This window comes from Microcebus murinus, chromosome 4 (genome assembly GCF_040939455.1).
Source record: "Microcebus murinus isolate Inina chromosome 4, M.murinus_Inina_mat1.0, whole genome shotgun sequence".
NCBI classification, from domain to species: Eukaryota; Metazoa; Chordata; class Mammalia; order Primates; family Cheirogaleidae; genus Microcebus; species Microcebus murinus.
Genome location: NC_134107.1, coordinates 58,620,079 through 58,637,041, shown reverse-complemented (window position 1 = coordinate 58,637,041; position 16,963 = coordinate 58,620,079). Strand labels below are relative to the sequence as shown.

The 16,963-nt window shown below is 51.6% G+C and overlaps 1 protein-coding gene across 9 annotated transcripts in view; it reads left to right on the top strand.

Moving 5' to 3' along the window:
* ARAP1 (ArfGAP with RhoGAP domain, ankyrin repeat and PH domain 1) overlaps window positions 1-16,963 on the top strand; it is a 63,403-nt gene that overhangs the window by 5,584 nt on the left and 40,856 nt on the right. The window contains exons 1-4 of one of the 9 annotated variants that reach the window (XM_076002291.1): window positions 7,214-7,273; window positions 8,022-8,208; window positions 12,244-12,325; window positions 15,757-15,844. The gene's annotated coding sequence lies outside the window, so the exon portion shown is untranslated. Of the gene's footprint in view, window positions 1-7,199; window positions 7,274-8,021; window positions 8,209-8,339; window positions 9,459-12,243; window positions 12,326-15,756; window positions 15,845-16,963 lie in introns of those variants that run through there. The other 8 variants (XM_076002293.1, XM_012744888.3, XM_012744889.3 and 5 more) reach the window with 8 other exon arrangements.

The window sequence follows — 16,963 nt, the reverse complement described above, 5'->3', positions numbered from 1 at the left end:
GCTCCCACTGCTTGTCAGCCTCCCAGGAGCCTGGGCCCTCCCTGCCAGCCTCCCTGCCAGCCTCCCTGCCAGCCCAGAGAGCATTGCCCTGTCCTGGGCATCCCCTTTTCTCTTTCCCACAGCCATAATGTGGGGGGAACGAGGGGTCTACCTGAAGTCATGAACCCCAGGGTCTGTCCTGGGCATCTAGCTCAGCAAGAAGCCTTTGGCTGGGCCCTTGTCTTGATGGATGCCACTTTGCTGGAGCTTCGGGGGGAGGGGCTAGGGCAGGAAGAAGTGGCTCCTGGGACCTCCCAGGTCCACCAGCCCTCAGGTGTGAATGGGACAAGACAGGAACCAACCAAACTGGACAGGCACAAGGTGAAATGGGTGGGTGGGGGACCTTTCTCCTGCCCCTCTACCCCTCCTCTGGCTTCCACTCTCCATAGTAGGCAGCTAGGATTTAGGATTCTGCATCTGCGATTCTAGGCGTCAGAGATTCAAGGATTCTAGGGTTTTATGTGCCTGTGATTCCCAGTTTCTGAATTTCTGAAATTCTAGGTTCCAAAAACCAGAAAAGCCTAGAGTTGAGCCTGGTCGCTCCTGAGTTGAGGCTGAGCCCTGTGCCACACCTCAGCCAGGCTGGCACCAGACAGACAAGGCCTAGAGTTAATCAGGGCTGCCCGGGGGTTCCGAGGCCCAACTGGCCCCCAGGCTCCTCGTGCTCTTTGCTCCTACCACCCCAGCACAGCCACCTCCCTTTCTCGAAATCTGGGAACCCCGTGGCCTAGGTGGTAGCAGAAGAGGCTGTCATCTCGGTGTTGGGAAGAGACAGGGCCTGCCCCTCTGCATTCACTGGTAGTAAAGAGGCTGTCCCTGGGGACGCTAGGGCTGGGTCGAGGGGAGGCTCAGGGAGGCTGGTGGCTGGCTGGCTCAAAGAGCAAAGTCAGGATCATACTGCTGGACATTGGGGCCAGCATGGGGTGTGGCTCAGCAGACCCAGGTCAAGCCTTGAAGGGTCAGAGCTACGCTCAGGGGCCCCTACAGAGAGTGTGGGTGGAAATCTGAGTCAGGTAGCCTGAGGGGAAGCATGAGGGGGGTCCCACCTTAGGGTGCAGGAGGCTGGGCCTTGGCTGAGGGATGTGGAGTATCCGGTGCCTCCCCCAGCTCTTTGCGGTGCTTGTCTGGGCCTGTGGGCACAGCGGCTATACTCAGAGCACCCCCGGCACAGAGAAGGAGGCCTGTTCCCGGCAGGAAAGTGCCCTCCTCCTGGAAAACATCCTGGCTGGGTGAGCCCCTCGCTGGGTCATGCCTCCCAGTGCCTGTCTACACCACATCCCTTGAGGGGGAATCTGTGTGGGTGTGGTCAGCATTCCATGTTCCCGGGGTTTGGGGTAGGAGGGCCTGGCTTGCACACCTGGATGTGTGAGCGGTGAGTGGGGCGCGGCTTTCCCCCACTTGGGCCTCGGTCTCCCAGTCTCTTTATTAGGGACCTTTATCCAGGTGGGCTGCTTGCTGTGCGGGTCTGCAGCAGTTTGTTGCCTGTGGCTATGCTGTGCCTGGTTGGCAAGAACAGGACACCCCACTACCACCCAGGGGAGGGCTGGGTTCTGACGCTGTTTCAGATGACAAAAGGACAGCTTTGGGGCAGGGTCTCCCTTGCTTGGTGAAAGGATGTTGGAGCCTTGGCGAACGGCCTGCCTCACCTGCTCAGACCCCGGCTGTTCCTCCTCCTCTGTCTCTTTCTTAGCTCTGAAGACGGGAGTGTTAAGCCTGGGAGTCTGAGGATCTGAGTGTGTGGTGGTTCTCTTCTAGTTTCTGATCTAGGGACGTGAACCAGGACACTCTACTGCCCGTGGCCTGAAAACCCACATTTCTCAGTGCAGAGCTGCCTAGCCTTGGAGGTGGGGAGTTGCTCCAGTGTCTCTGAGGTTACCTGAGGGCACTCCATCCACCCCCCAGTTATTCAAGGAACAAGCTGTTGGAGGGGACTGAGCACAGGCTGGGGGCTGGGGCCTTGGTCCTGGTCCTGACCTGTTGTGTGGCCCCGGCTAGGTCTTGCGCCTCCAGGACTCACTTTCCTTTCTGGAAATGGGGATGTTGGAGTAGGTGGTTCCTAAGTGCCTAAGGGGCAGTGGTTAGGGGTGTGGAGTGCTGGGGGCAGGCAGAGCTGTAACTGGGGGGGTGCACTAGATGGAATGGGAGGCGCCTGGTGCTGGTGGCCGCAGGCTGGGTTCTAGTCACACTTCGGCCACTGACTTGCAGTGTGACCATGGGCGAGTCCTCACTTGCCTGGGCTGCTTGCTCTCCGTGTGTAGAATTGGGAAATGCTCATTCAGTCAGCAGATCCTCACTGTGTGCCACCTTTGGGACCCAGGGCACTCAGACCCTGGCCTGCCAGGGTGGAGATGAGTGAAAAAGTGAGTATGTGGCAGATACAGTCACAGATAGTGATATGTGGTATGAATGGGCTGTGACCCTGGGGGCCAGAGCTTCCTGGAGCTCGAGCCTGAAGGCTGAGGTAGAGAAGGTTGTCGCAGGCCTGGCGGTGAAGTGCTGGTGTTGGGAGCTGGAGTGGAGGGAATGGGACCAGGGAGGAGGGGCAAGGGCAGGAGCCAGTGGGCGGAGGCCCTTTGAGCCCCCCTGGGTAGTAGAGAGCCATGGAAGGGGTAGGCAGGTAGGAGAGAGGCCGCACCTGCGAGGAAGGGGTGCAAGTGGAGTTGGCCTCAGAGACTCCTGGAAGTCTGGGTTGGTTCTGACCCACTCTGGGGAATGTTGAGCAGTGGGTGCAGGCTTCCCCTGTGCGGGTGAGGGCTTCCCAGCAGGAAGTGGCTAGGGCAGCCTCAGAGGTTGAAAGAAGGGGCAGGCCCAGCCGTGGAGGGTGCAAGGAGCTTCAGAGTCAGCTCTGCAACTCCTAGCCTCTGGTCTGAACCTTGACACCTGCTTGGTCCACTTAGCCTCTCCCTGCCCATCTCGCCAGGCAGGCCCCTGTCCTGAGCCTCCTGAGCCTGGTGGGCCTGGACCGAAGGCCTCTCAGGCCAGCCCCAGCAGACCCTGCCCCTGGCCACCTTGTTCCCACCTCTGTGTGCACCCTGCCCCTGCCACAGGCCTTTGTGGATGTCTATTCATATATTTTAGATATTTAGTGAGCGTTCTCTGAACACTGTCCTAGCCACTGAGGGCATAGCTGTGACTAAGACAAGGCCTAAGTCTTCCAGCTGAGTAAACTGACATTAACGATTAAACATACCTGTAATATGGTGTCTGGTAGTAATAGGTGACATGCTGGAAAATGAAACACAGTGGGGAGACAGACTGATAAGGGTACTTTTTTAGGTAGAGTGGTCAGGAAAGAAAGGCCTTGCATTTGAGAAGATACCCAAAAAAGTTAGGGAGGGAGTCATGCGGATGTCTGGACAAGAGTATTCCAGGCAGGGGAGCTTGAGTGCCCATCCCTGAGGCTGGAGCACAGAGAGACAGAGCCCACGGGCCTGGTGGGCCCTGTGCTGGCCTTGGCTTTTACTCTGAGGGAGGGGGAAGTCACTGCGGGGGGGGAGGTGAGAATTGGTCAGATTTGGGATCCATTTTGAAGGCGTATATTTATACTTACAAATTTGTGAGGTGGAGCTGTCATGATCCCATTACACAGATGAGGAAACTGAGGCTCAGAGAAGTTATGTGAATTCTCAAGTTCCATAGCAGGAAAAACTCCTGTCTGTCACAGTGTGCACCATCCCTGTAGCACCCTGTTGTCCTCTGTGGTTTCCTGTCGTCTGGACAGTAAGGATGAGTGTTTTAGTGTGGCCTACAAGGCTCTTCTCAGTCTATACTCAACCTCCCTCTTCCACCTGACTTCCATGTGTCTCCACACTGTCTCCTCTGAGAGCACCCTTGGTTCAGATTCTGGCTGGTGTGTGACCTTGAGCAAGTTACTTAACCTTTCTGAGCCTCAGTTGCCTCATGTGTAAAGTGGGCTAAGACCACCTGCATCCTAGGTTGTTGTGAGGATTATATGAGGCAGTCCATGTGATGTGTTTAGTGCAGTGCCTGGTAGGGTAAGCACTCCATAAGTGTGACCTTTTGTTGCTTTAAGCAGGGATAGCTGGATCAGGTGATCGTGTTAGAATGCTCCCTGTGGCCCTGCTGGATAATGGGTTGGAGGGTTGGGATGGGGAGGCTGAGTCAGGGAGTCTTCCTGACTGTAGTCTGGTTATATAGTGGGGGAGGCTGAGGTCACACATGCAATTAGAGGTCAAAGCCTAGGGGGCCCGGTGCCTCTGCCTCCCTCTCTCCCTTCCGGCCCCAGTCCACGCCCCAACCCTGGTCACCTCCACCAACCAACACGGGCAGCTTCCCCTTCCAGGTGCCAGCAGCCAGGGGCCCGCTTACTTTCTGGTTTTTCTATTCCAGGGGCCATCTAGGGAGAGGGAGGTCTGGGTCCCTGTTCCCCTGGGCCACTAGCTCTGGAGCCACCAAGTCCCTCCTCCTCAGGGGGAGGAGCTTCAGGTTTCCAGTTGCCTCACAGAGGAGCAAGCCTGGTGGCCTCCTCTACCCTTCCCTGTCAGGGCTGGTGTGGCACTCTGCCCCTCAGCGTGGGGTGAGCGTTGGTAACTCTGGTTCTGTCCACTCCTGCTACTTGTGACTCTGTGGTCAGCCCTGTGTACCCCCACCCTCCTGCGGTCAGCCCCGTCTCTTCCTGTTTCTATCTCACAGCGTTCAGAGTCCTCCCTGTGCTCCCCATGGGGCAGTCGTCACAAAGGAGGATCTTCCTGGAGCTTCTTGTGGCACTTCAGGCCCCCCCTTGCGGTAGGGGGGTGCTGCGGAGTCCCCAGCCCCAGTGGGGTGTGTCTGTGCCTGAGGGGGAGGGGCAGGGGCCAGGCCCAGCCCAGTGGTCCTGGTGGGGGTACCCCAGGTCTCAGGTGTGGGGCTGGTTGGGTCACCCACCCTTCAGGGAGGCCAGAGGGTGAGGGATTGGGAGAGTAGGGAAGGCGGGCTGGGCGAGGACTGTGGAGGGCCCGGGTCAGGGGCTCCACCTCGTGGTAGGTTAGCCCATGGGTGGGATCATATGGAGTTAGGGTTGGGCCTGGCTGCAGGTGGGGGAGGGCAGGAGGCAGGCTGAGGGGATGGGGAGAAGGTATGCCAGAAACATGGCAACTCAGGAAGGCGCTGGGGGAAAGGGGAGGAGCGGTCCTGAGTGACCACCCATGTGGGGCTGAGGAGAGGCTGGGAGTACGTGGTGGGCTGGAGGGGGCTCGTATGGGGGAGGCCAAACCATTTAACTCTGAGTTTCATCTGTTTGTGAAGGAGGGCTGCAGACTTTCCCACCTCATCCCACACCTCGCTCCCTACCTGGGAGTCTTCTGATGTGGGGCTTGGGTATGGGGGGCCCTGGGTGAGGTTTAGGGTGGTGGTGGGTGAGGGTCAGGGCTATGGTAGGGTCAGATGCTGTCTGGGAGACAAACCGTGGGGACCCTGGCATGGGTCCCCATGTTTATGGATGGGCCTCAGTCCATTCCCACGTCAGAGTCCTAGGGCTGCACTCTGTGCTGCTGGCCTCTGGGTGCTGGGAGGGAGCACCCATCTTTTCATTGGCTATGGCTTAGCTCCTAGGGCGGATGGGGTTTGGGGTCTCACTCTGCACTCCAGATGGCCCAGGAAATCAGCAGTTTCACTTACAATAGCTCCTTTAGTAATCCATGCATGTTATATTTAAAGTCATAAAGCTACCTTACAATCATGGTTTGGGGGAACAAACTGGAATAAACTCAATTCTAATGACCTAAAATACATTTACTAGTTTCTCTTCTAATTATAAAAGTGATACACAATTGTAAAAACTTTAAACAGTACAGATATGAAGTCGGTAGAAAGTGAAAGTCTTTCATGATCAGGTGAGAGTTAGGGTTGGGCCTGAAACTGGGGTAGGGGATGTCCACTGTCCCTTAATTTTTAATGTCCCTTGTTCATTAATAAAACTGCGTTTTAGTGTTTTATTAGGGTGATGCTGACAGGGCTGCTGCAAGAAGGTTCTTTAAATGCCCTGCCTCTCACCAGGTCCACCGTGTGGGTGTGCATGTTGTGCACTGCCAAAGGGTACCTGTTTGGAGGGGATGTGAGAGCTGGGAGAGGGAGGACTGAAACCCAGCTTGTCCTCTTCTTGCCGAGCTGCATGCCCTGGTGTGGGGCTCCTAGAAGAGGAGGCATCTTTTTCTAATTTGCTTCAAGGCCCTGCATGGGTTGGAATTAGCTCTTCTCTCCTCTGTCCATCCCCCCTGCCCTCACCCCAGAAGGGGAGCTGGTGAGTTTGGTGTGGGATGGGGCATGCGTGGTACCTGGGCACTCTAGGAGGGTGCTGTGTCCGGTCTGGAGCTCAGCAGGGGGACATGGCTGGAGGCGGGGTGTGGTAGTCATTGGTGTCTGGGGTAACTGAGAACCTTAGGGTGCTGGAGGGGCCTAGATTAGAGCCTGGCTATCAGCCCAGCACCCAGGCCCCCCTGGTCAGGAACAGGAAATGACTACCTACCAGTGGAGGAGTGAGCGGGAGATAAGAGAGTCTAGTCGTGGTAACAGGTCATGGTTATCTGGGTGCCAGGCTCTATGAGGCAGGGACCGACAGCTCTGCTTTGCAGAGGGTAAACTAAGGCTTAGAATGTGATGTGACTTGCTAGGGCTTCATACAAGAAGCGGTGGAGCCAGGACTGGAATCCAGACTTGCTTTGCATCCTGGGTGGGGAGGGGGCTCAGGCCTGGAGCCCAGGGACTTGCCGATGGGCCCCCAGCTCCAAGCTGGGTAGCTGAGGTAGCTCTTCATTCACCAGCCCCTGGTGCCCCGCCTGGGTCCTCTCTGTCCTGGGGGGGCTGCTCCCCATCAGCCTCCAGCACTCCAGAGGCCCCAGAAGACAGGCATCACCACAGAAGGGACAGGGCAGGAATCTCCTGGTGCCAGGGAGTGGTACAGAGCAGAGACATGGGGCTGGGGAGGGGCAGAAACCCCGGTGTGTCTTCTTGGGATCCATATGCAGTGCACGCCAGTCCCTGAGAGATGAGAACAGGCTTCCTGGCCGGGAGCCAGTTGGCCGCCCACCTGAGGACTGCACCTGCTGCCTGGCCTTGGGGCTGGAGGGAGCTGCTTCTGCCGGAGGTGGGGGGGCCACTTCTGCACCCTCTGCTCTGGGATCCCAACCCCCACCTAGTTCCTCATCTCTACGGGAAGTATCTCTAAGGCTTCTTGCCTGAGTTAGTGGAGTCCTGAGAAGGCCCAGGAGGGTGGCCGTCGGGGTGGCTCTGCCCAGAGGTATCACCTGGTGGCTGGGCCGGGGGAGCGGGCGGGCGTATTAGGCGTCACAGGGCTCTGGGGCCGTGTGTGGTACACAGTTGAATTGTTGTGTCTGGTGGGGAGGGGCAGAGCTGCTGTGTGGTTATTGGGTGGGGTGGGAGGTGTGTGTGGCCCTGGGGGGTGTGTGGCCCTTGAGGTAGTGGGAGGTGTGTGTTTGTGGTCCCTGTGGAGTGTGGCTTGCAGACCCAGGCCTGGCCAAAGCAGGCTGTGTGTGTCTTGGTTCCTGTGTGGGGAGCGCCAAGGGGTTTCTTGAGGTCTGGACACTGGGCTGCCTGCCCAGCCTGCTCATGCTGGGACACCTAGGGCCTGAGGCCATGAGTGGGCTGTGTGGGAGGTGGGGGCGGACAAGCTGGGGCTCAGGTCTGGATTCCTGGGCCTGCCTTCCTCCCTTCCTGCTCCCTGCAGGGCTGGGTCTTTCCTTGAACCCAGAACAGGGCTCTGTGCAGAGGGGGCGCCGGGGCTGCATCCAGGAGAAGAGGCCTGGCCAAGAGGACCCCAGGGCTGGGTGTGGAAGGGGGGGATTAGGACCTTTAAGGCTGCCTGACCCAGGGCTGACTCACTCATGCAAATCAGAATGTGGAGGAGGTCCCTGGGAAGCCTCAAGAGAAGGCCACACCCACATAGGCCAGCAGGCTCTGCAGGTGACCAGGGCCAGTCCCCAAACACCTCCAATTATCTTCTGTTCCTGCCCCGCCAACATCTCCAGATTCTCCAGATCCGTTCCTGTCCCTGGGCCTTGCACACTCAGTCCCCTTTGCCTGGAATGGCTTCCTTCCTTTCTCCCACTTATCCTCCAAGGCCCAGGTCAGAAGTCCCCTCTGGAAGCGTCCCTGACTCTACCAGAGGTTCTCACATCCTCTGAAGGCTACTGTAGGCTCCAGCAAGTGACCCAGGTAAGTTTCCACCCACACAGCCTCCGTGAAAGGGAGCAAGAACCCCAGGTGATGAGATGAAGGTGGAAGTCTAGCGGGGGGTGGTGCATGGTGGCCAAACAGTGGGCCCTTAGGAAATGAAGGAAGCTGCAGCATGCCTGCCTTGGCGAAGGCTCTGGGTCATCTTCTTGTCGGGAAGTTTCCTGTCCAGCTGGTGAAACTGGTGTCACTAGTCAGTAGTGGCTAAGAGTGTCACGAGCTAGGACAGAGAAAAGGTGATTAGATTTAAACTGTGCCTTGGGGTTGAAATGGTAGAGGACATAAGGGCAAAAGTTTTGGCTACAGCAAGAGGACTGGACTCAGGCCAGACCTGAAGAAGGACTGGCTGGCAAGGATCAGAGATTCCAGATGGCCCGAGCTCACTTCTGGGCTAAGACTGAGTGCCCTGTGAGCCCAGCCAGGTCCTGGGCTCCACCGTGGAGGGCAGGGGGCACAAGAAGGGGTACAGACTGTAAGGATACCCCACGTTACATTGGCAGTTGGGGGGAAGTAGACCCCCACAAATGGAGCAACCAGAGAGCAAGTAGGAGCAGTGCTGAACTGCATGGCTCAGCCCAGGAGCCTGAGGGGACAGTCAGGGGGACTTTCTGGAGGAGGCAGCGTGGAGCCAGTACCTGAAGGTGGGAGGATACTGTTTATTCACTCATTGTCAGCAGGCAATTTCGAGGGCTCCCTGTTCCCTAGGCGGGGTGCCTGGTATAAGAAATGACATGGAGGAAGTCGTGGCTGGGGCTGGCCCATCCTGGCTGGGGCTTGGGGTATGTCACTGACAACTTAGGCAAGTCACTTCCTCCCTGTGGGTGTTCGTTTCTTCATCTACAGATGTCAGGGCCGGGCCAAGTTGAATGATGGCTGAGGGGCACTTGAGGGCACTGGACACTGCAGAATGGTTCTGAGAAGGGTGGGACCGTGGTTGGCAAGCAGAGAGATGCAGGGTGGAGATGGGAGAGCAGAGCAGGGTGGGATGAGGGTGTTGGAGCCCAACTGGGCCCTGGGGATGGGGGAGGAGGGGAACTCAAGGCTGTGCCGTTGCAATAAGATGACATTCCCTTCCGCTAGGTCCCTGCCTCTCTAAGGGTGACGACTCTGATGTGTCATAGCAGCTGAGGGGCTTACACCTCCAAAGCAGGACTGGGATTAGGGTAGAGCAAGTGAGGTGCTCTCCTCTGGTGCAGAATTTTAAGGGGCTGCCAAAAAGCTCAGTAATCAAGGTCTGTAATATTTTAATGCCATTTAAAATAATCAAAATTATTACAAAAATCTATGATGAACAAAATATAAAACACCAAACTTTTCAATAATGAAAGGACCAGTAATTCCGATTCTTTCTTTGCCTCAGGCTAATCTGGCTTAGTAGGGCACTGCTCTGCACTTGTTTTTCAGGGGGCTGCCTCCTTTGGGAAGCCTTCCCTGACTCCATCCTGGTGAGGGGCCCCTGGGCTGTTTTCGCTGGTTGGTGGTGTCTGATCCCTTCCCACCTGAGGTTCCTGGAGGGCCAGTCCAGGTCTGAGGTCTAGCTGATGCTTCCAGTGTCTTCCTTGTACTGGGCTGTCCCAAAGGGGTGTCAGAGCTGAGTCCCCTTGTCTTTGACCTTGGCCAGAGATAGTGCTGGAGTAGGAACTTGAGAGAGGCCCCTTAGGGGGCCAGGCTCTTCTCAGGGAGAGAAGTGGTTTCCTGTTTCCCATACCTGGACATTCCAGTAGGGTGGTTGGGACCATCACCGATCAATCTGTGTTAAACCCTGAGTGTGGGGTCTGGCCTATGGCAGGGGCTCAGTTTGTGTTTTGAGGGGCAGTTAACAGAGTAGTTAAGAATTGAGAATGGCACTGTCCTGTAGAAATAGAGTACAATCCACAAATGCAATGTAAACTTTCCAGTAGTCACATTAAAAATAAAGAAGTGAAATTAATTTTAGTAACATATTTTATCCAAATATCTATAATATTTTTGTTTTTTGTGGAGTTTTTTTTGAGACAGAGTCTGGCTCTGTTGCCTGGGCTAGAGTGCCGTGGTGTCAGCCTAGCTCACAGCAACCTCAAACTCCAGGGCTCAAGCAATCCTCCTACCTTTGCCTCCCGTGTAGCTGGGACTACAGGCACATGCCACCATGGCCGGCTAATATTTTTTTTTTCTATATTTAGTTGCCCAGCTAATTTCTTTCTATTTTTAGTAGAGAGGGGGGTCTTACTCTTGCTGAGGCTGGTCTTGAACTCGGGACTTGAAGTGATCCTCCTGCCTTGGCCTCCCAGAATGCTAGGTTTACAGGCATGAGCCACCATGCCTGGCCAATATTACTATTTTATCATGTAATCAGCAGGAAAAAATATTGAAATATTTTGCATTCTTTTTTTTGAGACAGAGTCTCGCTTTGTTGCCCGGGCTAGAGTGAGTGCCGTGGCGTCAGCCTAGCTCACAGCAACCTCAAACTCCTGGGCTCGAGTGATCCTCCTGCCTCAGCCTCCCGGGTAGCTGGGACTACAGGCATGCGCCACCATGCCCGGCTAATTTTTTTTATATATATATATATATCAGTTGGCCAATTAATTTCTTTCTATTTATAGTAGAGACGGGGTCTCGCTCAGGCTGGTTTTGAACTCCTGACCTTGAGCAATCCGCCCGCCTCGGCCTCCCAAGAGCTAGGATTACAGGCGTGAGCCACAGCGCCCGGCCTGCATTCTTTTTTTGTACTAAGTCTTCAAAACCCAGTGTGTTCAGAATTCACACCTCATTTTGGGGTACACATCTCAGGTGTCCAGTGGCCATATGTGGCTACTGCTGGCTGCTGTGTCAGAGAACACAGGACTAGACTATACTGCAACTGTCCCTTCCAAGCTGTGTGACTTTTCAACCCCCTTTTGCCTCAGTTTCTTCATCTTAAAATAGTGAGAACAGTCATGTGGACCTCATAGGGCTGCTGTGCGGCTTTAATGAGCTAATATTATATAAAGTGCTTAGGGACCTGGCATATAGTAAGCACTATTGATATGGCTACATCTTATTTTAAATTGTCATTGGAGTAGCACTGCCATTTTTAGCAATACTTTCACTCAAAGTACTTTCTAGTTACTTAAAATGGGTTTTTGAAATACTCATTTTTAAAACGTATACCTGTTTTAACCCTACCTTAAGCAATGATAATTCTGGAGTCTACTTAAGATAAATACGTAACTAATAAAAGGTAAAATGGTTATGAATACCCGATGAGGCCATTATGCAGAGTATAGCGGTGTCCAGGTTAACCCTACCCTAGTGGACCTGACTTTGCTCCAGGCCTGGTGGGGGTGGGGGGTGGGCAGGGCCGGTCCATTCCACACCAGGCCCTAACCCCACAGAGCCCTGGCCATCTGTGCAGAGCAGCAGGGGTGGTGGCCTGTCCTCAGGGATGTCCTGGTCTTTCTCCTTCTGCCTAGAAACACCCTCTTTTGGCCCATTTTCCTCAACCTTCCCCACATGTTTAGGGACTGGGCCCCTGGGGTCTCACGCCTCTGACTCAGTTGCCCTTCCTGTGCCCTCAGCCCACTCCGTGGTCCCTAGGCTTAGTGGAGAGCGTCCTGTGCCCCGGGACTCCAGGGCCCCCCACCTCTCCTGACACTTGTGTTGGGGAGACCACCTTAGTCATGACGCCACATCTGCCCCTTCCTCTCCGCCCTCCCTGGCAGTCCCTGCCCTGCAGACCTCCCAGCCACTGGGGAGGCCAGAGAGCGCAGCCCTGCCTCCCTTTTACCTGTGCGGCCCCCGTGCCCCGCAGGCCTGTGCATCTGCCTTCCTCACCCCTGCTGGAAGCCCTCCTCTCGTCTGAGCTCCACCACCGGCTTCCATCAGGTTCCCGGACTCCTTCCCTCTTCCTTCTCTTCCTCCCTTTCTTTCCCTTCCTCTCTTCCTTCCTTTTCTTTTCCCCATTCCTCTGCCTTTCCCCTCGCTCCTCCCGCTCTAGTATCCTGGGTGCTCAAAGCCGACTTGCCTCATGGATGTCCTCCTCCATCCCTGTCCTTGCAGCTCCCGGCTCAGGCTGAGATGAGGAACTGTTCAGAGTAGCTGCCGTCTCTGGGAGACCCGGGCGTCCTTGGTGGCCCAGGAGGTGAGTCAGGAGGTGGGAAGGTGGGACGGGGCGTGGCGTGGCAGGCTAGGCCCCCACATTGAAGTCAGGGGAAGCTCAGGAGGCTCAATGGGGCCAAGACCTGATGTCCCATTTCCCATTTTAAGAACTGAGGTTGGGAGGTGGAGGGCGAGCCCAGAGCTTGCTAAGAGCTTCCCAGCAGGGCTTTGAGGGGGACAGGCAGGGGCCAGCAGGCTGGATTAGGAGGTTGGGTGTATGTGTCTGCTTAGTGGATTCCCCACCTTGCCTGGTGAATTTTGTTCTCTTTCTCATTCCCAGGCTCTAGTCATGATTATCACATTCTCTTTTAAGTTGTATTTATGTGTTTGGAAAATAGTGTAAGTTTAAAAAGATACAGAAGGGTGTAGTGTCTCCTGTCTTCCCAGCTGCTAATTCTTCTCCCCAAGGGTAGTTCCTTATATATCTGTCCAGAGTGTTCTGTGTATATCTTTGCGTGTACACAGTGTATGTATACTTTTTCTTTTTCTTTAACCCAGTTGTTTATATAACACTGTTCTGTACCTTGTTTTTCCACTTAACAATAAGTGTTTAATATAATTTTATATGAGCTTTAGAATCTGTCTAAACAAATTCCAGTTGGTAGTTTTAATTGGGATTATGTTAAAGTTCTAGTTTAACCCGGAAAGAACTGACCTCTTTATAATGTTGAGAGCCATCAAATCAGAGCCCATTGAGTGTACTTCTGTTTATGTCTTCCTTTGGATCCTTTGAGTAACCTTTTAAAATTATTATTATTTTTGAAATTCACTTAGTTAAAAATTTAGGTGATAGAAAAAGATGTAGCGTGAAAGGTTTCCCTCCCTGTGGGAGGTGGATTTTGAGGTTCAGGGTTCCTTCGAGGATCCAGAGAGGGGACCAGGCAACATGTGAACATGGTCATGTGTTTTGTGAATTTTTCAAAAGTAAGATATTCTTATATTCTTTTTCCTAAAAAAGGCATCCAAATTGTGTAAGCTTCAGGCCCCATAAACTCTGGATCTGCTTCTGTCCCCTCAGTTTTCCTCCTCAGAGAAAACTGGACACTGCTGTCACCTTCCTCCCATGTGTCTTTTCTGAGATACTTTATGCCTTTGCCCCTAGATGCACACTGCTCCATGGTCTCCCTCTGTTGTATTTTTTTGGTTGTTGTTGTTGTTGTTTTTTGAGACAGGGTCTTTTTTTTTTTTTTTTTGAGACAGAGTCTCACTGTGTTGCCCAGGCTAGAGTGAGTGCCATGGCGTCAGCCTAGCTCACAGCAACCTCAAACTCCTGGGCTCAAGCAATCCTACTGCCTCAGCCTCCGAGTAGCTGGGACTACAGGCATGTGCCACCATGCCCGGCTAATTTTTTCTATATATATTAGTTGGCCAATTAATTTCTTTCTATTTATAGTAGAGACGGGGTCTTGCTCTTGCTCAGGCTGGTTTCGAACTCCTGACCTTGAGCAATCCACCTGCCTCAGCCTCCCAGAGTGCTAGGATTACAGGCGTGAGCCACTGCGCTGGGGAGATAGCGTCTTGCTCTGTTGCCAGCAGCTAGAGTGCAGTGGAGTCATCACAGCTCACAGCAACCTCAAACTCCTGGGCTCAAGCAATCCTCCTGCCTCAGCCTCCTGAGCAGGGTGCATTACAGGGTGGGACTACAGGCTTGCACCACCACACCTGGCTACTTTTTCTATTTTTTGTAGAAACAGGGTCTCACTCAAGCTGGTCTCAAACTCCTGACCTTAGCATTCCTCCCACATTGGCCTCCCAGAGTGCTAGGATTACAGGTGTGAGCCACTGTGCCCCCTCCCTTTGTTTTTTGTTTTGTTTTGTTTTTAATTAAAAAATTTTTTTTTTTTTAGTGGAGACAGGATCTGGCTATGTTGCGCAAGCTAGTCTTGAACTCCTGGCCTCAAGAGATCCTGCCATGGCCTCCCAGATTGCTGAGATTATAGGCATGAGCCACTGACCCCTTCCCTGTGTTTGTTTTTTTTGTTTGTTTTTTTTGCAAAAGGGCAGAATGTTACACAAACTGTTATGTACTTTGCTTTACTTATTTAACAATATATCTTGGCAGTTATCCCATGCTAATATGTAAGATGTTTCCTCATTTTTCATGGCCACTTAGAATATTCTATTGTTTGACTGCACCATAATTTAGTTAACCATTCTCCAGTTGATGGGCATTTTGGTTATTTCCAGTCTTTTATTTTTTTTATTTTTTTATTTTAGCGTATTATGGGGGTACAAGTGTTAAGGTTACATATATTGCCCATGCCGCCCTCCCCCCTCGATTAAGAGCTTTAAGCGTGTCCATCCCCTAAACGTTGCACATCTTACTTGTTTGGTTGTATATACCCATCCCCTCCTCCAGTCTTTTGTTCTTATACACAAAGGCTGCTGCCAAATAACCTTAACTATATGTGTGTCATTTGGGGTGTATGCTAATAAAAGCGCAGGATAAATGGCTAAAGGTGGCCGGGTCACAAGAATGCACTCCTTGGGGTTTCTGTAGTTAGTGTGGCATTGCCTTCCCTAGAGGGCTGGGGAGGGGAACGTCCCTCTCCATTACCCATGCCCTGTATTTTCACACTTTTTTGCTCTTTGTCAGTCTGATAGGTAGGAAAGTAGTATTCCAGTATATTTTACATTTGTATTTCTTAGCATGGGAGGTTAAGTTCCTTTTCATATGTTTAAGAGCCACTTCTATTTTCCTTTCTGTGAATTTCTCTGTTTGTATTCTTTTGTCAATTTTTTTCTGTTAGGTCATTGATCTGTTTTTTATTTCTGGGTGCTTGTTAACTTTCAGGAAGATGAGCCCTTTGTTTGGAACATGAGTGGTTGTGATCCCCTAGTTTATCATTTATCTCTTAGCATTTTATTTTATTTTATTGAGACAAGGTCTCATTCTGTCACCCAGGCTAGAGTGCAGTGGCCTTATCATAGCTCACTGTAGCCTCAAACTCCTGGCCTCAAGTGATCCTCTTACCTCGGCCTCCCAAAGTGCTGGGACTACAGGCATGAGCCACTGTGCCACACCTATCTCTTAGCTTTGCTTATGATGCTTTCTACCATGCAGGAGTGCTTGATTTTTATAGAGTTGAATATTTCGGTCTTTTCTCTGTACCTTCTGGGTTTGTATCATTTCCAAAAGGCTTTTCCTCTCTGACATGATTTTTAAAAATCCTTTCATGGTTTTATTTTTTTAAATTTATTTTTATTTTTTTTGAGACAGAGTCTCACTTTGTTGCCCAGGCTAGAGTGAGTGCCGTGGCGTCAGCCTAGCTCACAGCAACCTCAAACTCCTGGGCTCAAGCAATCCTACTGCCTCAGCCTCCCGAGTAGCTGGGACTACAGGCATGCGCCACCATGCTCGGCTAATTTTTTCTATATATATTAGTTGGCCAATTAATTTCTTTCTATTTATAGTAGAGACGGGGTCTCGTTCAGGCTGGTTTCGAACTCCCGACCTCAAGCAATCCGCCCGCCTCAGCCTCCCAGAGTACTAGGATTACAGGTGTGAGCCACCGTGCCCAGCCGGTTTTATTTTTTATACTGAAATCTTTGATCTATCCTGTTGTAAGGTGTGAGGTAGGGGTCCACCTTAGTTTTTGTCTTAATTACTTCAGAGCTGTCCCACCAACTTCATAATCTATCCTTTCCCCACTATTTTGAGATGATAGTTTTATTATACATAAAATTGTGATATGTATTTGGGTCCACTTTTGAATTTTCTGTTCTGTTTAATTGATCTGTCCACATGCTGGTACCATATACTGTTTTAATTATTGTGGCTTTATAATGTATTTTAAAATGTGGTGAGGCCAATTCCTACTCTTTATTCTCCTCCCTGCCCTACCACTTCCAGAATTTTCTTGGCTTTTCCTGTTTATTTTTCCACATAAACTTTCAAATCAGCTTATCAAAAAAATCCTTCTGTGTGTATATTTAATAGGATTGTGTCTTACAGCATAGGTGTAAACCAAAAAGAAAAAAAAAAAACCTCTAGGATCGTGTATATTTATTTATGAATTAACTCAGAATGAATATCTTTATGATGTCTTCTCTCTAGAACTTACTATGCCTTCCCATTTGTCTAGCTCCTTTTTTTGTTCGTCACTAACACTCCAAATTTTTCTTCATATGATCTTATATATTTCCTATGAAGTTTATTCTTGGTATTTTATATTTTGTGATGCTATTATAAATGGGGTCTTTCATCCTGGTTTCTACCTGGCTATTGTTTATAAATGTTGATTACTGTTACACTAATTTTGAATCCTACCATCCTACTAAATTCTTTTTTTTTTTTTTCCATCCTACTTTGTCCTAAGTAAATTCTTTTAATGGTTATAACAGTTGCTCAGTTGAGCTTCTGGGCCTTCCAACTCAAAACTTACTTTATTGGCAACTGATGGATAGTTTATCTCTTCCTTTCCAACTTTTGTACCCCCTGTTTATTTTTGTTTAGGATTTTCAGAGCAATGTGAATAATAATAATAGTGAGATGGGTATCTTTGTTTCATTTCTAACTTTAATGGGAATTTTTCTATTATTTTTCCATTAAACAGGGTGGTGGTTTTTTGTTTAAGGAAGTATCCATCTATTTCCATTTTAGTAAGATTTTCGTTTGTGT